General features: G+C 51.6%; 1 long non-coding RNA gene across 1 annotated transcript; it reads left to right on the forward strand.

The window, feature by feature from the left end:
* Positions 1 to 881: 881 nt before the first annotated feature.
* LOC309532893 lies at positions 882 to 21,931 on the forward strand. Its single transcript, XR_014220057.1, has 3 exons — positions 882 to 1,660; positions 2,815 to 2,955; positions 21,791 to 21,931. It is a non-coding gene; the product is annotated as an uncharacterized lncRNA (long non-coding RNA).
* The last annotated feature ends 2,491 nt before the right edge of the window (positions 21,932 to 24,422 follow it).

Consider the following 24,422-nt stretch of genomic DNA (forward strand, 5'->3'; position numbering starts at 1 on the left):
ATACTTCAAACGTCGCATCGTTACTTTTAGCAATTTCTCTTTGCTGAATAAAGGCGCTTTCTATCCCGGGAAACAAAACGATGGCGAGACAAAGTTAACCTCCACACGACAATCTATGTGTGGACGCCACTATGCCACCCAGAATTTGGAAATGTGGCCTCTCCTCATCCCTTGGTAACCAGGAGGATAGCGATTTAATGCTGAGTTTGTCTGGAGGGAGAAGGGAGATAAAAACCCCCCAAAAGGGGCAGCGGCTCGCTCCCCGTCTCTGACCCTAAACCTTCCGCTTTCAGGTGGGGAGTCAGCTTCAGCCAGGGCCTTGGGAGGGCGAATACCAGGGAAAGTTTCTTCGTTTGCAAGAGAACAGTTTCCATCTTTTTCCTATAAGGGGAGGGGGAAAGGGGTGATGTTGTTGTTCCCTTCTTTCCCTCACCGTTTAATACTTCTTTGTAAAATCTGAAAGCAGGTAATCCTCAAATCTGAAGTCTAATTAAAAAGTGCGTCGGTCCAAGTCACTCGACTTTGGCAGGAATTGCTAATGGTGTGTGCGTGTGCGTGCGTGTGCGTGCGTACGCAGGAATCGGCAGGAGGAAGGGTGGGGGGAATTATTGAACGAGAGTCCCCGAAAGGGACAAATTAAGGGGAGGGGGAGGGGGAAAGGGAGAGGAGAACGAGGCGAACGAACGAACGACCAGGGGAAAAACCACACACACAAACCCAAACTGTGCAATTAAACAAATGTAGGATTTTAAAGTTATCTGAGACCATAGTCCAATAAAAGTATAGCCGCTTCGGGAAGCTTTTGGCTGGAGGAGCAGATCTAAATCCAAGATCAAAATTAATAATAACAATAATTGAAATGGTGTAAAAAGAAAGGGGGGAAGGAGAGGAGAAACTGAACATTTAAGGGCAACATTAAATAGGGCATATGAGAATTGTGAACGGTTCCAAAAGCTGAGCAGCCAAACCTTCTTAGAGAGAAAGAGCCCCTTTCGTTGTTCCGAACAAACAGCCCCAAAAGACCCCAGCCCAAAGCGATGCGAAGGGAGCCCCAGGTGAGCAGCAGGGAGGAAAGGGAGCCTTGCGGGACGCAGGGAAAGGAGGAGACACTCGGCTTCCTCCGCTCCACGTTCAGCCGGCACCGGCTGGGATGGGCTCGCGGGGGAGGTCCATGCTGCAACGAAGGGGCCAGAGAGGCAGGAGCAAAAGGGGCTCCCCAGTCTTTGAACTGCGGCCTGGCCGGGGCTTTCCAGCATCGCCTCTCTCCCCGGCCCACCCAAGCTTCCTCCCCGATGTCTCCGACCCCGAGGTTTGCAAAGACGCCTCTCCCTAATCCACCCCTCACCGCTGGCCAGTCTTTCCTCTGCGTGTGATCCTGACCTAATGGATTTCGCTGCAGCCCTTTCCACTCGGCGGCGGCGAAGTTCAGGATTTCCTCTCTGCAAACTTTTCTCAATATAGCCGCCCTTGGATGCTGCTGAGGTGGTTAGTTAATTTTGGACACATTTTTCCCTTAGAGAGAGAGAGAGAATAAGCCTCCAACGATTTCTCTCTGCCCACCATGCCAACAAACTTCTCCAACTTTTCAGAAGATCGCGCGTCTTCTTCGGCTCAGAAGCAGCCCGTGGCACCTGCGCTAATCCTTCACGTACATTTTCAGGTAAGGCGGCGGTAGTTCGCGGGGAGGAAGCGGAGAAAAGTCCCGAACGGGTTCTAATTTCAGGAGTCCTGGCGCTGCTCTAACTTTCAGTGCATAATCCAGTCAAAATGTGCGTGTATTTCACAGGCGGAGGGGTGGGTGGAGGGGGAGCGACCGAGCGGCCCACGACAGCTCACCTTTTGCCCGACCAGGCAAAAGCCCCAACCGACAAGAAGGGCTGCAATAGCCTTTCGCCATAGGCCAAGCCATCCTTTTGAATATATTAGTTAATAAAACGGATTAGCAGAGCTCCGGGGCGCCTGCCTGCCCTCTTCGCGCGCGCGTGTGTCTCTGTGTGGGGTTCAGAAAAGGACAAAGGAAGAGGTATTTTAATATATACATATATATAATAAATATATATATATAGCAGTATATGTAGGAGTTTTCTTCTGGGCCTAGGTGATAATGGTAACATTGCGCTAAAGCGCGAGGGGAACCAACACAGCAATCACGGCTTTGAGGGTTGCAAATCTCGTTTACCCCACTTCTAAAATGGGCAGGATTTTTAAAAGGGGAGAGGACAGAGGCTCCAGCTCAAGAGCTCCAGCAAAGTCTGCTTTTTCCACACCGTGGAGTCGCGTTCCTTCTTGCCTCTGCTGTCTCCGCACAGGGGACCGCGGACACCCCCCGCCACACACGCACACCGCAGGACCGGGAAGGCCCCGCAAACCCACCGGGGCTGGCGTTTTTACGCGAAGGCTTACGCGGCACTTTGCTCGTCCCCAAACCCGGGGGAAGAAGCAGAGTTTCTGTTCGGTTAATTTCACTGCGCTCTGCAGCCCCCCCCAATACAAAAAAATATTCCATTTTTCATCCCTAAAGGAGCCGGAGTGGGGGGGGGGGGAGTTCCCCAGACGTCAGTCTTTGCCTCCTTGCCATGCTTTCTAGGGCAAATTGCAGGGAGTTTGGAGAGGTGGGGAACGGCGCGGTGGGTTGGGTTGGGGGTTAAAGCGAGGAAGAAGAGAACTAGCAAGCTGCAAAGGTTGCTGTTGCGATTTGCTGTTTTTTTGGGTTCTGATTTAGCAAAGCTACCCAAGCCAGAGTCCTCGCCCGGCTGCTTTCTTAAAGGGACCAGCGGGGCGACAGGAGGGATTTCTGTCTCTCTCTCTTCCTAGCTCTCAGTCCTGGTTCGTGAGAAACAAAGCAAAGCCTAGGAAAACGGATGGTGCTCTAGCTGCGGGAAGGGAGAGGAAGGACGGCGAAAAGGCCTACCGGGCCGACTCGGTTGGTGGAGGAAGCCTCTCCCCGGAAGAAGGGTAGGTATTAGGGGTGGGTGGGGTGAGAGGGGGATCCGGAGGGCGGGCGGGCAGTCGGTGACCACCTGACCACCCCTTCCCTAAAGTCTGCGACCCCTCTTGGGAGAAGGTCTAGCTAAAATCCGTGGGAGGGGGCGGTCGGCCTTGGGAAGGACGGAATCCCTGCCTTCGGGTGGAATAGAGAATGCCATTTCCAAAGAGAGTGTGTAAGGGGAATACACGTGTTTGCACGCGCGCGCACCTCGAGATTGCCTAGATGTGCCATTGTTTTAGGCCAATTTGTTAGGGTTCCTCCGCCACCTCCCCTCCCTGGGTGGTACTTGGCCCATTAATTAAGCCGATATTCGGATTTAGGCAGATTTCTGTGTGTGCAACCAGTACGGAATTGCATGGCTTCGCAGCCTGATCCCGAACGGAAGTCCCCATCCCCTTCCGTGGGCTTTACTTCCGAGCAAGTGTGCAAATTCATTACTGTGATTAATTCTGCCACTCTTTTTAAAAAGGCAGCTCCGCTGTGTAGTGTGGAAGGGGATATCGAGGCCTCACAACCCACCCGCTACATGCTGGTTCAAACCCCATGGATTACCCTAAAAGTGGCATACGAAAACAGCGGGCTTAGGATCCGGTGGAACATTAGAACCAACGTGGTTGTTTAGGAATTTGGGAAGAGGGAGTTGCGGCCAATAATAGGATACGAAGTGGCCTATCTGGATAAACCGGAAGGAAGAGGGAGGGTAGGAGAGAGAGATAGAATCCCAGTTTGCACCAGTGTTTCCCAGTTTCACACTGCTGTTGTTGCTTATTGCTTTGACTCTGCCCCAGAACGGCCTCATATTGTGTTTAATTTTGCAACTGTCTGGCGGAGAAGTTGTGGCAGGCTCTGATTCTGCAAGTTTGAACTTCAGGAAGGAGTAAGAACGGGGGCGGGGGGGGGGAGAGAGAGATAGGAGGAGATTTCGAGCAGCCTGATCCCATTAGCTCCGTCCTTGGGTTGCAAATTTATACGGTCTAGGAGGTGAACAGATGGACTATCAATTTAATTCCATCTTCAACACCATCAGAGATTGATTTTCTACTCGCTTTTAATTTTGCTATAATTAATTAGATCATTACAACTGTTTTCTATTGATCTTCCTATTTAAACCTCAGATGCAAAGGGACTTGGGCAGATCTTTTAGAGACACAGAAGGGAAATGGAACAGAGGGGACTTCGAACGGGGGGAGGGAAGGGAGAAGAGGGATTTTCTACCGAGAATCATTGCGTGGGAGACTGGAAAATTGGCTGGGCCTTCTCTCCTATGTGGCAGGTGTGAAACACACGATTAATACACAGCAGTACACTTAACGCGTATTAAGTGTTTGATGTGTTCCTGACTTTATTTGATCAGTGATCATGCATCCTAAGGCCCGCATCGAACCAGAAAAGTTCATTCATTTTGAGGTTCCCCTACAAATCGCCTCCTTCGCAAACTCACATGCCATCAGTTATAGATTCCCTAACGCATATTGCATGTTTTAATTGGATGCATTTCATCTTCCTTATATTGCCGGATATGTTTACAGAATCTCTCTCTATAGAAGTGCTTCCTAGATTTAGAGAAACTTCGTTAGAATAACTAGCGAAAATAGACCTTTTTCTTTTAAAAGACTCCTGGTTTGTTTTCTTTTAAAAGACTCAATTGGGTTGGTTCTGTTGAGTCCAGCCAGGACTTCAATGGCCCAGCAGCAGAGACTCCTGCCCCCCCCACCTCACTCATAATTAGTCAATAAGTCTTGAAGCCTCTCTGTGTCAGCGATTGCGGGACCAGGAGCCCAGATTGTGAGCCCAGGCAGGGATCAGACTGAAGCAACATTTGGAGATCGGTTTGTGAACCCTCAACCATCCCCAAGGCACAGAAAGCTCTTCAAAGATTTAATCCGGGTGTACACGTGGCAGCTATAGGGTGAGCTCCTCAGTTTCCAAAGCTCTACTCACTTAGCCCCACCGCCACCCCCACTCTTAAGGGGACGCCTTGCGCTCCCCGGACAGCTAGATCCACAACGGAGGGGGCGAAAGCACCTGCGCGGGACATTAACAGCAGGAGAGCTCCATAAATTAGTTTGTAGTTTGCTGTTTGGCAGACCCCGCGCACAGGCGAGGCGACCACAGCAAGACTGGGGCCAGTTTGGCCCCAAATCCAAAACCTTCGACACTGGCTTAAATTTCCCCATTTGACACCAAAACTTCATTCCTTCCTTTCAAACGGAGCGCACGCCAATTTCAGCTGGGAGGGAAGTCGTGAAAAAAGGGTTAATTGGAGAAGAGCGGCGCCCAGGGAACCAACCAGGGAAGCGGAAGTTTCCAAAGGACCGTTTCATTGGGTAAAAGTCCTGATTGCACTCGGGGGCCGCCGAAGGGAAGGCTCCGCAGTAACAGGTTTCAGACGCGGCTCGCCGCATACCTGTAGGCTCCCTGGAGCCAAGCTAGTCTCTCTATATCTGATGGGGGGGTTCCCTTCACCTGCTGCTGACACCGGGGTGCTGGTGTGGTGGGGAAAGATCCCTGCCTGCCTGCCTTGTGAATATTCAGCGGGGCCCAGGGGCCCTAGCCAACCGCCTCTTTCCCCCACCCCCTCCTGCCTTTACCTGCTCTCCCGCCGGAGCTGTGAGCCATGCCTGCCTTGCCTAATGGTGCGTCTCCCTGCCTGGGCCGCTTGGCTCAGCCCAGCAGATCGGCCGCGGCCTTTTCGCGTTAGCTGCTCCTCTGCCGAGCGCTTCGCTGGGCCGTCTTGCCGGCTAACCCCCCCCCCCCGCCCCACTTTGGAGATCTGGGAGCAACCACCCAAAGCTAAACGGTTTAGATAACGAGAGAACGAGAAAGGGAGGGAAGGAGAGGAAGAACGAAAGAGAGGGGGGGAAGGGGCCCCTCTACTCAACCCCCCCTTCCCGGGGAATTAAAAAAATAAATAAATAAACCTTGGGAGAAGGAGATGCCGCTCCACAGATCCTCAGCTAGCTTAAAAAAAGGAGGGGAGAAAAATTGCCAGCACAAGCACACTTTGTCTCGCGTTCTTAAGATGACAAGAGGCGCTCCTCTGCGCTAGCCCTCGGGGCCCGGTCGCAAGTGGAGAGGGGCGAGGGCATGTACAGAGTGCCTGGGACCCCCAGAGGGTCGTTGCTGAGGCTTGGCGATGGGAATCTCATTTCCCTACCCTGCCTATTATTATTATTATTATTATTATTATTATTATTATTATTATTATTAGGCCCACCTGGCTTCCATCACATATAAAAACATAATAAAACATTACAAACTTCCCGATACAGAGCTGCCTTCAAAGACCGTCTGGCTAACAGGCACCCCCTTTGGATAGCCTCCCCAGATATCCCTTAGGATCATTGGGGAGGAGTGGGGGGTGGGGGCCCTATGGGTCATCCAGCCCAACCCTCCTGCTCCGTTCAGGAAATCCAGAGTTGGAGAACCGCCCTTCGTGTCCTCCTCACCCCCCCCTCTCCCCGCGCGCAAAGAAACCCTGTTATCCAGCTTCTGCTTGGAAAACCTCCAAGGAGGGAGAACCCAACAGACAGTGGCGTAGCGTGGGGGGGTGCAGGGGGGCCGGCCGCACCGGGCGCAACATCTGGGGGTTAGGGTTAGGGGGCGCAAATCCACGGGTTAGGGGGCGCAAATTACTTGCCTTGCCCCGGGTGCTGACAACCCACGCTACGCCACTGCCAACAGAAACCCAACCTTGGGTAATCAAGGACTTCCCCTCCGTGGTCCAGCAGCTACCTGCACGATGGTGGCGAGAGAGCGCGCCTCTGGCCGAGGATCGCTGCCAAAATGCCTCTCAGGTCGAAGGGTTTTGGTGGGCATCATCAGTCCGCTATGCCGCCGCGGGTGGTGAGGCCCAGCTCCAGAGAGTAAGATGCCAACTCACTTTGTCGGCCGCGGAGAGGCAGGGGGCTGGCTGCCATTGTTTAAAGATCCCAAGAACCACTTTAAGGACGGTATGGTATGGGGGGTGGGACACGGCAGCTAGAGCCTTGCCCTGACTCGCCTATAGACCCATTGGTCCCAATGAGCTGGCAACCACAGTCAGCCATCTAAAATCTCCTCCCTCATCCGAAATGCCAAGATAAATCTAGGTCGGATTCAGACGAGATCTTGAACTCGGGTCCCCCACCCCCGTCGGCAGTGGTGCCAGCTTGAATAAAATATGGGGGGGGGGCAGGTAAGCCCCTCGACCACATGACGCGGTGCACGCACACCATTTGAATGGCAATGCCCATCAACTTGGGGCGGAGGGGGAGCGCAGACTCCCCCTCAAAGATTTTATGGGGCGGGGGCGGAAGACCCCTCGGCCTCTAGGCGTTGGCTCCTATGTACTTCGGAATCTCGCTAAGGAGAGAGTGTGGCCCACGGGCGTAGCCAAGGGGGGTAGGGGCAGCTGCACTGCCCCCCCCCGCAAATCAATAAAAATCCATAAATATACATAGCTAGCTGAGGTTCTGTACCCCCCCCCAAGCAAAAGGCCTGCCCCGCCTGACAAAAAGCGGGGCTACGCCCATGGCGTGGCCCCCTTGGAGCCCCTGAGACCCTCCCTCCTTGCGGTCTCATGGCCGGTCAGCTTCACCGGCGCTCCGAAGCTTGTTTGTTGGACAAATCCTGTCTCTTCCTTCCCCAGTTCAGGATTGCGAGAGCAGGCGCGGCGCGGCGGCAGCAGATGCGCCTGGGAGCCCATTCTTCCTCGCCTTTCCCCCCTCCGCCTCCCCGCCCCCCATTGATTGAAAGTCTCTCAACTCCAACAAGGTACCCTAGGAAAAATGAACCATTCGCTCATCGATTCTTCATTAAAATTACATTTCTGCATTTGCTAAATTGGTTTTAAAATGCTTCCCCTGTTATTATGGTCTTGTCAAAACCGACGCCGGGCTGGACAAACAGTGTTTTAAAAGCCTGGGGGTTTTTTTCCCGGAACTATGAGGAGCTCCTGGGAAAGAGGGGTGGGGTGGGGGCCAAGGGGCCAAATTTGGGGTGGGGGAGCGCGAGGAGGTGGGGGGGGGACACCGAAGGGAAAGAGGTCGAGAAGACACCTCCAGTGCCACCATCCACCAACAAGCCAAGTTGGGGGGGGGCATTTGCATCGAGTGGGGAGACGGGACGCAAACATGGAATATAGCCGAACCGCTTTGTTAATAATTGTAGGAATGTCCGTTTGTTGAGTGACCCATCGCCAAAGGAACTTTCAAACAAGCGCAGGCATGAGTTGGCCTCCTGACAGTGGTGATCTTCTCCCCTGGTTCTCTCCTCCCCCCCCCCCAGTCTGTGGGCGCATCTCTGCCAGGGAGAGGATTGGCAATATAAACACCACCCCCTTCCTCCCCGAGAGAGGTCCTTGGAGTCCACAGCTAAGCGCCCAAGCCCACCTCGGAACACACATCCCCCGCCACAGCAGCTTGTCCCCCTCCCCATCTGCCACTCTCACTGGCGTTTTATATGTGGGGAGAGAGAACTCTGGCAGGGACAATTGGGTGGGTTGGTGGGTTGGTGGGGGGAGCGCTGCCTCTCGAAGCTGCTCTGGCGAAGAGCAGAGGAGCAGAAACGTCTTCCTGATGTGTTTATCCCCTAATCAGTTCATTAGTTATAAACAACATGACATTAGAAGTTAGGAAGCATTTGATATTAATTTTTATTTAACTAGTTGATGTTTAATCCGTCACGCCAGGCTGCCTAGGAGTTAGAGGGAGAGAGGGAGAGAGAGAGAGAAAGAGAACTGCCTGACACCAGCCAGTTAGACTTAGAACTTCATATGCCACCGTCGTGGTCTTGGGGGGGGGGCGCAAAAAAGAAGGAGTGGGTCGAAGGAAAGAGGAAGGGGGAGGAGAAAGGGCGCAGAGGGAAACAGAAAGAAAGAGGCAAGGGGGGGGGGAGAAAGGAAGGCTAGAAACTGAAATAGAGGACACCCCCCCAAAAAAAAAGACTGAAAGAGGAAGAGGAGAAGCAGATGACGTGTAGGGCACCACCACGATGGGATTCGTGGAAAGAGGTTGGGGAGGCTTTGCGTCCCATCCTAAGAAGGACAACCTCTCCAACATCTGCGCCACCCTACAGCCTATGCAGTCTTACTCTGATGTGGCGAGGAAATACCCCCGCAACCCAGTTAAACCAAGCGGGGCTCGCTTAGGATCGACCTGCGAGGTTCTGAAGCCGATCCACAACTCGATTCATTTCAGCCGCCTTGGTTTTCAGCAGGATTTCTCGAGCTCCGACCTCGGTCTGCGCAACTCTGTTGTGGATCGGCCCCTTTGGAGAACTTGGATTCTCCCAGAAAACCAAGGTCGGGGGAGCGCTGCGCGGCTTGGGTGGCTGGTTTGCCAAGCTCAGTGAGCAGCGCAAACGCAGCGCCATCCCTCGTTCAGAGTCGCCGCTTGGAATTAACCCTGCGCGGGCTGCAGGAGCAAAGCACCTCGAAAGAGGTGGGTTATTTTGCTGGCTCACATCCCGCTCCTTCTGCGTTTCAGGCAGTGCCTGTTCCGGATCCTATAAGCACCAGGTAGTGCTCACCCCTTCATTGCCAAATAGGCAGTGACCAAAAAATTGCCTTGCCCGGGATCAGCCGGAGAAATAAAGCCAAGCAGGCAAAGGAGCGCCCCTGCTTCGGGAAATGGAATAAACAGCGCCTGGCGTCGGGTGTGAGCGCAGTAGGAACCATCCAACTTGCTGGAGACTTCCAGGGGAGCCAATATTCCTCTTCATTATACAAATAGGAACTAACCCCACTCCGACCCATCATACACACGACACTCCTGTAATTTCAACTGCAATGACGAAGTAGAAAATTACTCCTCTTAATTGAAATGTTTAAACTTTTAAAAACATATGGATAAGATAGATATAGACGCAGAATGTCATTTGGGGTTGGTTTCCTGCGCGTTTTTGCACAGACGCATCTCTCCGGGGACCTCTTGCGAGGCATCTCTCCCCGCCCCCTCTGCTCAACATAAAACATCGGCGATCTCTTTGAAATATATATCTGCTATTAATCACTCGCCCCATCTCTCTGCAGTGTAAAGGAAATAGCTCACATTCCCAAGAAAATTGCCCGTTGTGCCTCGGTTAATAGTTAACTCCGGAGGAGAAAAGTTCCCAGGGAAATGAGGAACGCGAGACGCGAGAGAAGGGGGGCGGGGAATGAAAAGGTGAGCAGGCATCATCACTCCTTTAAAAAAATGGGGTTTGATCCGCCACAGACACCCCCGTCTTTTTCCTCTTTCTGGGAGGAATCCGGGTCGATTTCCAACTTGTAACCCACAAGTCCCGAAAAGGGGACTATTGCGCGAGGTGTGGTTGGACGGGTCTACTGTCCCACCGGGTAATGCCGGGAGGTAAACATAGAGAGGGAGCGCGGAGGGGGCGAAGTGAAGTCGGAGCCAGAAGCCTGATAGCCCGATCCGCAAACCATTTAGACCGGAGTGGAAAGGAGGCGCTTGGGGTCCACGCGCGCGGGCCAGCCTCGGTCAGACAACCCAATAACGGGCCAGGACCGGGAGTGCTTGGGCTACTAGCCCCCTTTGTTGGAGGGAGGCCTCGAGCGCTCCCCCGAGGCGGATTAGAGAACCTCCTGGTGGAGTCAGGATTAGTTGAGAACCGCTTTTCTCGCCGTCTCGGTGAAAAACCGGATCATCAGGGGTGGGGCTAACAGGCGGAGTGGAATGGTTGTGAGTGGCCACGTTCAGGCTCGCTCTCTAGCGTAGTTAGAGTAGCACTCGGAGAAAGTGATGTAGATATACTGAGGGATGGAAGGTTTGAAACGCACTGGGAAATCGGACTACAGTATACTTAAATTGTCCCACACGCCTGCGCACCTGCGCGCCTGCCCGCGCTTTGCACCCCCAGAGGCTCTCCGCCTGGAGCCCACCTTCTCGGTTCAGTGGGGAGGTACTGGGCGAGAGGGTCTTTTCCGCGGTGGCGCCCTGTCTCCAAAATCTCCTTTTCCGCGCATTTGATTATCCCGTGCTTTATATATATATATATATATATATATATATATATATATCCGTTGAATTCGGGTTTGAGTGAGCTGTCTGCTTTTTAGCGCTGCTTTATATCTTATTCTTATCCGGTCGCATTTGCCGTTTTCAAAATTTTGGTCGGTTTTTGAGAGTTTCGCTTAAATGAAAACTCTGAACAAGAGCCAGCGCAGAGCTAATAAAGTTAAGCAAAAAAAAAAAAAAAAAAAAAAAAAAAAAAAAAAAAGCAAATATGAGGATGTATCCCACCAGGTAGTCATGACCCGGTTTCGGGACTAGGCGGGGAAGGAAAACCTCAAGGATCCTGCACTGCAGGGGGTTGGACTAGGTGATTCTCAGGATCTCTTCCAATTTAACAATTCTATGGTGATGATCTGGTTCCCGCACATTTGAGAACTGCGTCAATTTCCAGCGCTCCCTGGTCTTCCTTCTTCCCTTCCTGAGCCGCCGCGATCTAAACGTGTGTTCAGAAGTGGCGCTCAAGACACGGGCTTAGCTGCATTTGTGAGCACGTGTGAACCCCACCTGGGTGCGCGCGCGAGCCTACCCGCCACAACATTGACTGCACATAGTAGCTGATGTCGGTTGGCCAACCCCCCAGCTCACCTGTCCGCCACCCAGAGTAGCTCCACAACTTTCTCCTCGGGCTTGGAGAGGGAGGGAGGAGCGCTTTCTTGGCCAGTCGTCGGGAGACAGGGCAAGCATAGCTAGCCCCATCCTTTACCCGTTTATTGGGGAGTAAGACCCCCTACCCCGTTTTGTGGGACTTGCCCCCAGGCCAAGCGCGCAGAGGGCTGTAGCCTCAAGCCCGATTCTTAATCCGCGGATGTGGAAAAAGGAAAGCTGGTATTCTTTAGGGAGTTTATTAAAGTGTTTATATTTCACTAAATAAAACAGAGAAGCAAGCAAGAAAGGGCGAGAGTTGCATCCTGAGCAACTTGAATTCAAAGCCCGCCTTTTAAGGCGCCTGCCTCGATTCCCCGACTGGCGGGTGCTCTCTGGATGCCAGAGTCGGAGAGAGCCGTGGGTTTGGCAGATGGTCCCGTTGACCAGAAAGGAAACGGAGAGAGAGAGAGAGAGAGAGAGAGAGAGAGAGAGAGAGAGAGAAGGGGCTTGCTCGACAGCAGGCAGGAAGATGACGACGGCAACTTAACAAACATTAACCAAACTTTTTTAAAGCGCAAGTCTGTAACCACGAATGAGAAAACCAGAGGGGTCGTGGGTTGGCAAAAGGGAGAGAGATAAAGGCTTCGGTTCCATTTCCCGTTCTTGTTTCTTTCTTCGCGTCGCCACCGGGACTTGAAAATCACCACTATTCTTGTTCTTCCACAGAATTTATAGTGTGAAGAAGACAAGAGCGCTTCACGGTCCTTAGGAGAACCTTGCGCGACAGGTCACTGGTAACAGCAGATTTTAAGAGGGGTCGGCGGGCAGAAAACCAGCTGACCCTTCAAGGGAGACCCTTGACTTGGCTAGGAAGGCTCTGGAGGGACTGAGTTGTGGTGGGTGACAAATCGGAGCTGCCTCCCCTCTCCCCGGGAAAGGGGCTCCCGTTCTGGCAGCCGCCTTTCTTACTGCCTTCCTGCACAACGCAGGCGGTTTCCCCCAAATAAATTCTCTCTACTGGAGAGAAATGGTCAGTCAAATTAAAAGACCATTCCAGGCAATCGGCATTGAAAAGGATTTATGCGCCTTGTAATCCTGAACATGTCTCCTCCTTAATAGTAAATCCCACCGAGTCCAACGGGACTTAACTTACTTGGGACTGCTGTCTTAATCTGCCAATGATTACCGTAATTCTCGGCACACTTACTTTGGAGTAAATCTAACTGAACCTTATTGGAACTCAGTAAACCTGTGGCGTTGTCAAAACTATTATTTTTATTTTTATTTTTATTATTTGTATGACACCCTATGTCCGCAAGTCTCAGGGAGGTTACAACATAAAAACACAATATAAAAACACAAAACACATAATAAAGACAACCCCCCCGCCAACAATGCTCTTCTCAGATTAACATACCCAATCAAATACGTTTTATGTGATTGTATCTTTATTGATATGCTATTTCTTGGGGGGCATGGCTCACTCAAGGTGCTTCACAATATCATAAAAGCACCACAAGTTTGTGTGTGTGTGTGTGTTTGTGTGTGTATGCACACACAAAAAACCAAATCTGAAAAAGGCAGCAACAGTAGCAATCATTTAAAAGACCAATTGGACAAGAAAAAGCTGTAGTTAGGAAAAGGCGCGTTTTAATTTAATACTTTAAAAGGTGGTGTATTTTTTAAACTATTCGAAAATCTGCAACATAGCGGTCATCTGCGCCCCGGAAAGCAAAGCGCTCCATAGTCTAGGGGCCCACCACGAAAAGGGACCTGACTTTTTCCAGTTGCAGTCTCAATGCCCGGGCAGGTTGTAAACGTGGAATCCTTGAATTCAAGTTAAAACTTATCCGCCTCAATTTTAGATTTAACATTTAACTCAAATCCAACTCTTCTCTAGGTTTTCAACTTTCTGAACTTCTTAAAAAAAGAAGAAGGACAGAGCACCTCAGGATGGCAGCAAAGCTGTGTAAAAGTGAAGTCGGCTTAGAACAGTTCTGGGTGTGTATTGGAACTGGAATTGTGTTAGCACCACTGTGACTTCTCTAAATATGTTTATGTGGACTTATGGCCCAGAGTGTTCAGCAGGAGCAAGAGAACTGAGAATCGTTGGCCTCTATCCGTTTATTCGATTGGACTCGAGCTGCTTCTGTCATATATACCTGCTGCGCGCACAAGCGTTTACACCGTTCCCTCTTGAAAATAACTCTAATATCAATTCCAACAAGAACCGCACTCTCTGCCCCTGTTCCCTGCTCCCATTTCAGAGTCCACAGTGCGGAATAGACTCCTTCCCCCACCTACAAGCAGACCCTCAATATGTGGGGAATAGATATTAGCCTATGAAAGATCTTGATGTGTGCTTAGGGGTAGAAGGAACGCGCTGAGAAGCCTTCAGGAGAAACTCTAAAGAACTTTAAACTCGACTATTCCGGGTGAACTGGGCTGCTGATTCAAAACTTCAGCCTCCAGATACAAATCATCCTGGCAATTCCCTCACCCTCGCGTGGTGACACTGGCTCTGGGTGCTTCCACAAAACGTGGGCGCCCATCACCCGGACTGAGGTGCCAGAGCTTCTCCCACGATCTGCTCGCGTGGTCCCCGAGGTGCCGCAGGGTCCGTGCGTGATTTTTCCACGCACCACCACAGTCTCACAGAGCTGTGTTTCCTATCAGCCAGTCAGGTCTCCGACTTCTTCCGCTTTGGCCTTTCGCTACTTCTCCGGGACTGAGGTGGTTCTCCTCTCGCATAGGGAGCGGGCTTCCTAGTCGTCGAAGGGGGCAGGGCTCGTATTACTACTTCCACCACTGCCATCATCGGAGTCTCCTCCTAGTGGTCGAGGTCCCTGTGGCCCCCACCTACGGACGTAGCTAGTATTTTTTTTTTGGGGGGGGGGGGCAGGCTTTATGCTAGGGGGCAGAAGTGAGTTATCTGCGACGCAATTGGTCAGTTAGTTAAGTACCGTGGTCCCTCGAGATACAGACGCTTCAGGTAACAGACTCCGCTAACCCAGAAATAGTACCTCGGGTTAAGAACTTTGTTTCAGGATGAGAACAGAAATCGTGTTCCGGCGGCGCGGCAGCAGCGGGAGGCCCCATTAGCTAAAGTGGTGCTTCAGGTTAAGAACAGTTTCAGGTTAAGAACGGATCTCCGGAACGAATTAAGTTCTTAACCCGAGCTACCACTGTATTTTTATTTACCTACTTGATGGGGGGGGGAAAGCTGCCCTCTGCACCCCCTGGCTAGGCCCGTGCCCCCACTCACTAAAATGGTTTTTTGGGGGGCTGCCCCCAAGTTCATTCAAATGGTGTGCGTGGGACGCATCTTGTGAACAATTACGCGGTGCGTAATTACCTGTCCTCTCCAATATTTTATTCAAGTTGGCACCTATGACTACCGTATATGTTATATGGGCAGAGCTCGTCTTATTATTGCTAATATGATTTTCCCATCACCACTACGTATGTTTTGATCTCGCCCAGCCCTTTCAGAAGTCCTGCTAAGGCTCAAAAAAGGTACTTCCTTCTTCCTTCGGGGTTCTGACCTGCGGAGGTTACGGGGACAGAAGCCACCTCCCTCCTAGCAGCTCTTATCTTTTCCCTGCTGGGCTTCTGCATCTCACTCTCTTCTCCCATAGGGCCACTTCAGCCTGAAAGCAGATCTCGCAGAGACGAAGCGCCGTCGGGTTGTTTTCCCTAGAGCCAGCGAGGAGGCGGCAGGCGAACCCCCATCCCTCCCTCTACTTCTCGTTCACTTTCTGTCTGGATGTGAGAACAGGAAACGGACCAGGGATTTCGCCCCCCCCCAACCGCCCAGCCGAGATCTGCTCCCGGGACACGATCCAGAATGCCCGTGCTCACTCCGCGCCCCAAATCTCTCTTCCAAGGAGATAGCGCCTCCCCTTTCTCTCCCTTCTCCTCCTGGGCTTCTTCTGGCAGCCGGGCACAAATAAACTTAGTTTAGTTTCCCTTCATTTCTAAACGGAGAATTGTTGGGGGTTCATTTGCTCTTATTTATCCTCGCAAATCCTTCCCCTTTCAACCCCAGATCCTAGTATTGGATGGGGACGCGGCGGTCGGAATTGCGCACCAGCGAGAGGAAATTATTTTGTACACACTCAAATGGCCTGATCTTCCTTCTTGCTTTTTTTATATATGTAGTTCAGGACCTGGCCTTGAAAACGCGTACCTCTCTAACCCTGGCCTAAATTAAAGGGTTGATCTGCTTTTCGACTGGTTCCTATCCCAGCATAAAGGGACAGGGTGGCTCTCCCTGAAAGTCTCTCTCTCTGTGTCTTTTGGTGGCTTTCCTGGGTTAAAGTAGATCAGGCCGAAATCCATCTGAAAGTCCAGCGACTCCTGCCCTTGAAATCCGTGGGGGATCAGAACTGTTTGCTGCATTCGCCAGGATTATAAAAGACCCTTCTGTTTCCTGGCAAAGGCGGGAGAGGCCAGCTGCAGTTTTAGTGCAGTTTGAAAATCTCCAAGATGTTATTTGAAGCAGGTGCCCACCTTGGAAGAACTGCTAAAGTTTGACAGAAAAAAGAAATATTGAGTGACTTCACTGGGAGTACTCTCACGGAAACTAGTGGACCTAAATTAGCAAAGTTCATTAATTTCAGTGGGTCAACTCTGAGTAAAATTTAGGTGACTGCCACCCATTGTGTGCATAAATAATGATTCTGCTTCCCCGCCGCTCTCTTTGCTGCTGTTGTGGTGAGATTTTTTTGGTCGGGTCAAAATCCGCTTCCTCGCCCCCCAGCCCAGCCCCACATGATGAAGATGACTCGGGGGCTGGTAACAGGATGTGTTGGCAACCGAGCTCCCCGCCCCTCTTAACAATTTCTTGTGCGAGTCTGTCTCTCACGAAGTTCAACAGGACTTTCCCCCGAATAAGTGCGCAGACTTTGTGCGCAAGGACGCAGCGGATCCGTTCGGTCGATTTGCAAGCGAGGAAACTGAGTCCTCAAGGACAGGAGGCGCGGAGCCTCGCATCCCTCCTCCGAGAGAGAGGAGAGCTGGAAGGAGCTGTCTGACCCGCGGGCGGCTCGCCAAAGTCCGGCTAAAACCTTTGCGGGCAAGAGAGGATTAGTTGTGGAATCCAGGCCGGGGAGATGGAGAGGAGGAGGGGGTGGAGGAAGCCTAAACCGCTTCCGGATCCTTTTAAACTCTCCGAGCCACGCGCCCCTCTCGGAATTGAAAAGTGAATGTTCCAGGGCTGTGGGAGGAGAGTTCTTGGAGGCTAAGGTTCGTCCTATTTCTTGGAAGAATCGGAGCGGGGCGGCGGGCTCCTCCTCTCCAACTCTCTAGTCCGAAAAACGCCCGCACTCTATTATTATTATTATTATTATTATTATTATTATTATTATTATTATTATTTGCAAAGGGGCCAAGTGTTGCTCCACCGCGCCGGTACGTTCATGTAAGAGATGGGTTACCCATTCCTCCTTCCAACCCATTCTGAAAACGCTAGGAACCTCTCTCTCCAAGAAAATGCGAGGAAAGGGCCCGGAAAACCCCCCTTGGTCCCAGCCCCCGTTTCCTTCCTTTTTGCGTGTGCAACAAATGGGGGTGGTCCGACTTCGTGTCTGTGGCCAAAACTGGCTGCACGCTCAGTAAAGCCTCGGACAATCCTGTAATCTCAGATACTGACTCTATAGCAGAAAAGGGGATTAAAAACAATCCGTGCCAAAGTCCCCCTTCTTATTTCAACGCCTGGACGTGCTGCAGACGCCTGTCAACCTGCAAAAGGCGATATCCCCCGTACATTTAGGCCTCTGGCTGAACATAGGAAGCAAAGGCGTTAAGAGAGTCAAAATCAGGTCCGATTTTAGGCTTGTATACTCGGAAGTGCGTCCCCAAAGTGTAGATGTTAGCCCAATGCCTTTAAGATCAGGCGGTTGGGATTCCACGCCATATGTCTTCATCCAGGTTTGGTACCTGCCTAAAAAGCAGAGACACACACGCAAACATCACACGATCGCCTTTTTGCATACTAGTCAGCCTCTATGGCTATTTAGCAGTTGTTCTGGGCAGGCGTGCAATGCGCCCTCCATCCACCCTAATATGCTCTCTGGTGAGCAGAGGTGAGTCACCCACTCGCTTGCTTTTTTTGCGTGAAAACCCCCGAGCGCCGTCGTTTCTTGCTCGGCTTTTGCCCTTGTGGAAGTTGCACCGCGGCTCATCTTCTTTTCAGGCTTTCCTGACCTTTCACCGACCAAAACTGACTCTAGTTCCCAAGCGGTCGGGCCACAGCCAACCCACAAAGACTCTTTGCTGTCCGACAGACTGAAGCAGTTCGGGCAGGTTCCTTCAGACTCCTTGGGAAGACTCCCTCTCTGTCTGTACTTTCCTGATCGACCCTCTTTACCGTCTAATTCCCATCGCTTCCCTCTCTGACCTGCCTTGTCTTTTCAGACGTTTGCACAGCGCCTAGTGGTTTGGCGCGCAAGAACTCGGAGCCCACGATTCCCCAGCCCCGGCCTCTTCCCCTAAAGTTGGTTGCAAATCTAGAACGACTTTCTCATCGCAGCCCCAGAGTCCCCCGCCCGTTTCCTTTTGAAGACTGTTTCCTTCACAGCCAAGTATTAATTTGGCGGCCCCACGTCGATTCTCCGAAGGCTCCGAGCCTAAGGGCCGCTTGCGAGGAAGTTAAGTCTTACAGCACCCAGGAAACACTTGGCTTCCGAGTCAGCGAGCTTTAGCGCGCGGTTGCAAAAGGATGAAGGCCGGGAGAGGTTTTGCTTGACACCCTGTGCGCGCGCGCGCACCTGTGCGCGTGGATTCGTGTTGGCCTCGTTCAGTCGCGGTGCGGGCGAGGGAAATAAAAATAAAAAGGATTGAGTCCCCACTCCTCCCACCCCAGTGCTTTGTCAACATGGATGCAAACCGGTTTATGCTTCGGATGAGTTGGACATAACCCGAGGTCAATTCGCAGCCAAGCTTGAAGCGCTACTAGTCGCCCGCCGTGTGGTCAGTTGTGGTCTGAAAGCACAACGGCGAGCCTCCCCCCCCCCCAAATCAGGGGTGTTAAATAGGCAGCGGAAGGCAGTGTAGAGAGAAGTCCCAGTTCGCTTCCCCCGGGGCAGATTTGTGTTGCTGAATGGGTCCCCCCCCAACTGAAGTCGCCTCCCCCCCCTCCCGCGTCAGATAGGTATTTTTAAGAATTCGGAGGCGTGTGAACGTTTCCCATCCTATGGCGGCACCCTCTAAAACCCGTGGCTTTTAAATAAGTTCAAGGGAGGGGGGAAAGTTACGGCTTAATCTGCGCCCTCCCCGTTTCCTTTTTGTTTCAAATGTCCAAACTGAAGCTCCAGAGGCGATTCCGATCCAATAACAGTCTTAGCGCTTGGGATTTACTTCCAGGGGTAAGATGTGTGAGCTCTATTAATAATCATAAAAATCCTGCTAACCCTCTTTTTAAAATTAATAACTCTGTAATTATAATAATTTTATGTGCTTTTTTTATAAGAAGAGGTTAATGTTGTCACAGTGTGGGGACAGGAAGGGGGAAGTCAAGCGCGATACCGCTGCTTAAACTGACACCTTCCTATTTTATTAGGAGACATTATTATTATTAGACATCTGCAGGTAGAGAATTAAAATTAAAATCGCTTTCAACAATTCAATACACTTTTTATCAGCCATCTATCTGAAAATCAGGAACATTCATCATCGGAGGCATTCTCCCTGAAAACAAGAACCCATTCAAATTTTATACAAATTATCATATTTATCATAGTCTGAAAATCTGGAGTAACGTCTCCACAAACTGTCTGCCAACTCCCTGGGGAACTGAATCGCACTTCGGAGCAGCTAAAAGAGATTCTCTCTCCCTCTCCCTCTCTGTCTCTTCCACCCTCCTCCTCTCTCCCTTAACCCCTTTCCTGATTCCTGATACAGAAACGGAAGATGAAGATGAAGAAGAGGAGGACACGGAAATAATAGTATGGAAAAAATAGATTTCTCTCTCCCTCCGCGCACCCCCCCTCCCGTCACACATACACACAAAGAAGCAGCCACACTTCGCAAGATAACTAGGTTTCCTCTGACGCAAAGGTTATAGGCGGTCAGGCTGGTACGCTGCATGCCTGAATTCGAGGCACTAAGTCCCAGCTTATTGTTTTCGGAACCATTTCCCAGGTGCCAACGTAGCTTACTTTCAAGTAACCGTTTAGTGCTGCCCAATATTTCCCCCCTCTAAGCCCATGCGCAGTAGTAAATCCTGGGAACTGAGGGCAAAGCCCTCTCCCATCTCCCGTCTCCAATCACCTTCTTATTTGGGCGACTTGGAATGGGAAGGTACATCACCCGTAGATCTGCAACAAATTATACAGTTTTCACGTCCCAGCATTTTCTGCGAGGAATCGGGGGGAATAAAAGAAGGCTGCTTGCCACAAATTTGCAGGCTCGGACTAAGCAAGGTCTCTCTCCACGGCCCCCACTCCCCCTGCAACAAGGGGGTCATCCATTGAAAGTGAAGCTGGACAATGGGTGGTGTTGCTAAGTTATTATCCCCCGAGTGTGTGTGTGTGAATAACAGTTGAGCAGACTGGATTTTTGGAGAGAGTTTAAGAATAGCATACACCGACCAGGCAAGTCCCTCTCTCGAAGGAAGGGACGGTAGAATTGCACATCACATATTTGTCTTAGTTTTCCACTTCGGAATGACTTGACAGTCAATCCAGAATACACACATCCTCTTTGCCATCCCATGGCTCGTATGTAGGTCGACACACATGTAGCTAGACCGTGCTCATCTGCGCTGGAAGAGTTCTCTGTAGCTATCCCCATAGCCAAGGCGTCCTGGGACCTAAGTTTGCTACTCCGACTTTGACTGGCAGTGCTTGGGAGAGCGCCAAGTGCGCTACTTTGAACCCACCCATTTAGCCACAAAGGGGCACCAAATGCGGTGAATCTTAGAGGAAGCGACATCAACCCGCGCCAATGGCAGGACAACTGGAGTCCACACGTTGCCTACTCCCGGTGAAACATACACGCGCGCTGCAGGCTCCTTCGAGAGATTCCTTGATGAGCCTCGCAGCCAACCAACGCGTGTGAGTCCAGAAAGGAAACTCCACGGTTCCATCATCCAGTGTAGGGAAAATGTGAACGTGTGAACGGGACTTTATACCCGTGCAAACGCGAGCTCATTAAGATGCGCGCAAATCGCGTCTGCTTTCTTCTTGGGCAGGCCCTGGAGAGCAGAAGTCCGCACGCCAGCATCGGACCTCTGCGCACCCCACCCAGTGGCGTAGCGTGGGTTGTCAGCACCCTGCGCCCCCTAACCCGTGGATTTGCGCCCCCTAACCCCCAGATGTTGCGCCCGGTGCGGCCGGCCCCCCCTGCACCCCTCACGCTACGCCACTGACCCCACCCATTTCTCAGGATCACACTTCCAAGAGGCTGACGGCGGAAGAAGGCTCGCTGATTTCTCTGACTTCGTACAATGCACAAAACACACACCATTCTCTAGTCTTGCCAGCGTTCGGCTGGAACCCAATTTTGGCCTCTCCTGAAGGAGGATTCTGCGCAGGTTCAAAGCCTGCATCTGTTGCTAAAGCAACAGAAGCTGATATATTGTGAGCGATCTGACTTAATAGCCTTTCCCATCCCCTCCCCACAACATGACCCCCTCCCTGTTGGAACCAGGTTTCTCCTCCCCTCCAGCCCATCTCCTTTAGCCCCCCAAGTCACCCCAGGCCGGAAAACTGTACTTAAAAAAACAAAAATCCAAGTGAACGAGGAGAACATGCAGAAAACAGCAGTGTGTAGGGTTGTCTCTTGTAACTTACCGTATGCATCCTCTCTAGGCCAAGGGAAAAGGAAATGTGTGGGGCTGGTGATGGAAACCTTCCAGAAGCTTCCCAGTCACCTCTTTATCTCCACCGTAGGAGGCAACTCCTATGTGCTGAGGTCCCTTCGCCCCCCCAAATATTTGAGGGGACCTGCCACCCCAAAATTGACTGGCATTTTCATTCAAATAGCATGTGTGTTGCGTCTTTTGATCGATTATGAGGGGCTGGGCGTGACCTACGGTCCCAATATTTTATTCAAGTTGACACCCCTGATCCCCACAATTTCACGCTACCTTGGGGGCACCTGCGGGTTGTGCGCGTCCCCTCCACGTCGCTGTGATGAGAGGCGCGCGCCCCTCTCTACGATGGAGCAAGGTGGGGTTTTTTTAACATAATTTCTTTCCTTTTCTCTTTTAACGAAGAGTCTCTGGACCTGTTCGGCAGGACTCCTCATATTGCGGCCTTTTTACGCTGGAAAGGCGAGAGAGATCTGCGGAACTCCCCGCCCATTGATGTACTACTTTCACGCCGCTTTGGAAAGCAATTCCGCTCTCCTCCAGAGCCGCTCTTGGTTTTAGCCCCAGATGAATTGCGAAGCAATGGATCGGAATCCAGAACTGCAAGACTTTACGGCGCTGCTAAGGAAATCTGTCTGATCTTCGGCGGGAGGGAGGTGTTCGGCCGCAGGGGGAACCTCAGAGCACTCTAGATTTTTCTGGATTCCGAATGTCCTCGCGACCCTACGCTCCAGAACTCCGCGCCGCCCTCCTTTGATCTGGAACCCTCCCGGCGCCTCCCTTGTCCAAGTTAGAGACCTGCGTTCCATCCCCAGGCGCCGCACTGCGGAGGGAGCCGCACAGCCGAGCGTCTCTCCCGATCTCCTCCCCACGTGCCAGGTGGCCCCTGGACTTCACACCCTTCAGGCAGGAGCAGCGGCCGCCACGTCCCCGCAAAAAAGTAGTTCCAGCACAATGTTTGTTAACTAGGTTATCTAGGCCGTAGAAGATTTTAATGTTGAATTTTATAGCTTTACCACGCTCTACCGTCCTTGTGAATATTGTAATATTGCATTTTTTACAAGTTACTCTTCTGTTAATGTTCCAGCTAGTAACTTTTATAATCCTCCTCAATGAAATTTTTTTGTATTCTTCCGCACCGTTAACCTCAATGGCGGCACCTCAGCCCCTGGCAGGAGGCAGAGAGATGAAATGAATTCCTCTTTAATCAGAAATAATAATAATAATAAAAACACACACAAGGCTCCCTCTGCCTCTTTTATTTCAGCTTCGCTTGGAAACGGGGTGGGGTGGGGGTGGGGCTGAGGAATCCCCCCCCAGTTCCCCCCCGGGGGGGCTTTAGGGATGGGGAAGAGAGAAAGAAAGAAAATGCGTGGGTGTCTCTCCGTCTCCGTCTATTTCTACGCCCATATTTCTTATGCAGTCTGTTGGCAATGTCTTGGTTGACTGTGAATGGGAAAGAGAGAGAGAGAGAGAGATTTCCCCCATCACTTGAGCACCCTGCTTTGTATCTGCTGGGTGCTAAGCAGTGGCGTAGCGTGGGTTGTCAGCACCCGGGGCAAGGCAAGTAATTTGCACCCCCTAACCCGTGGATTTGCCCCCTTAACCTGTGGAATTGCGTCCCCTAACCCTAACCCCCAGATGTTGCGCCCGGTGCGGCTGGCCCCCCCTGCACCCCCCACGCTACGCCACTGGTGCTAAGTCTGCAGGCCCCAATCCTCCCTCCCCATCGAGGTGCCTCTCATTATCCCTTCTGTAAACCGCTGGAGACAGGCTTTTAATGCCTACCTTGAGGACGGAACTGGCCACTATAGGCTGCAGGCTTTAGTTTAGACCTCACGTTAAAGATTCGGGGGGCAGGTTCTATAGGGGGTGTGTATACGCAGCCCGACAAGACATCAAGATTCCGCCGGGAGCATACAAATCAATCTGGCTAACCCGATTCCAAATTCCACACTCACACCCCGCTCACACACAAAAACAACTCTCACTACAGCCAACCAGTGACAACCAACCACACCCTAAGCCACCCTCAACCTCTCTCACCACCAAAGAAATACAACAAGTGAATAGTAAGAGAACCCACACAAGTAATGCTGACACAACCCGCCCCACTAAGTAGAATAGAAGCACAACCACCCGACCCCACCCCACTCACCATTCCCCTGCCCCTCTTCTTCCTTCCTTCCTTCCTTCCTTCCTTCCTTCCTTCCTTCCTTCCTTCCTTCCTTCCTTCGTTCCTTTAACTGTTTAAACCAATTCATGAACCAAGAACCAGTGGCGTAGCGTGGGTTGTCAGCACCCGGGGCAAGGCAAGTAATTTGCGCCCCCTAACCCGTGGATTTGCGCCCCCTAACCCGTGGATTTGCGCCCCCTAACCCGTGGATTTGCGCCCCCTAACCCTAACCCCCAGATGTTGCGCCCGGTGCGGCCGGCCCCCCCTGCACCCCCCACGCTACGCCACTGTACACTGACCACTAATAATGAAATATATGTTGTAGATATTCCCCCCCACATTTATTATGCTATTTTTGTGATATGCAAATGACATGAGAAAACTCGGTATACAGTGGTACCTCTAGATGCGAACGGGATCTGTTCCGGAGCCCCGTTTGTATCTAGAAGCAAACGTAACTAGCGACGGCACGCCTTCGCACGCACACATCGCTTTTCGTTGCTTCTGCACATGCGCGTGACGCCATTTTGAGCGCCTGCGCATGCGCAAGCGACGAAACCGCTTCTGGGTTGCCGCAGAGTGCAACTCGAATGCGCTCATCCCGAAGCACATTCAACCCGAGGTATGACTACCTGTTTGTACAACATTCTTGTTTATAAAACCCAATTAGAAGAAAGAAAGAAACTAGGATCTATTTCATAGATATTATCTTTCCTTACATTGGTGAGTTCAGCAGAGTACAACCCTTCGTCAGCAAATATAAGGGAGCTGTTGATAAGCTAGCTTGAGCCTTTTAATGTAAGTAATCCAGGATGCTTTGCTGCAGACTGGATTCCCTGGTATTTCCCCCTTTCCTCCCCT

The sequence above is a fragment of the Podarcis vaucheri genome (genome assembly GCF_965113315.1).
Source record: "Podarcis vaucheri genome assembly, chromosome: 5".
NCBI lineage: Eukaryota > Metazoa > Chordata > Lepidosauria > Squamata > Lacertidae > Podarcis > Podarcis vaucheri.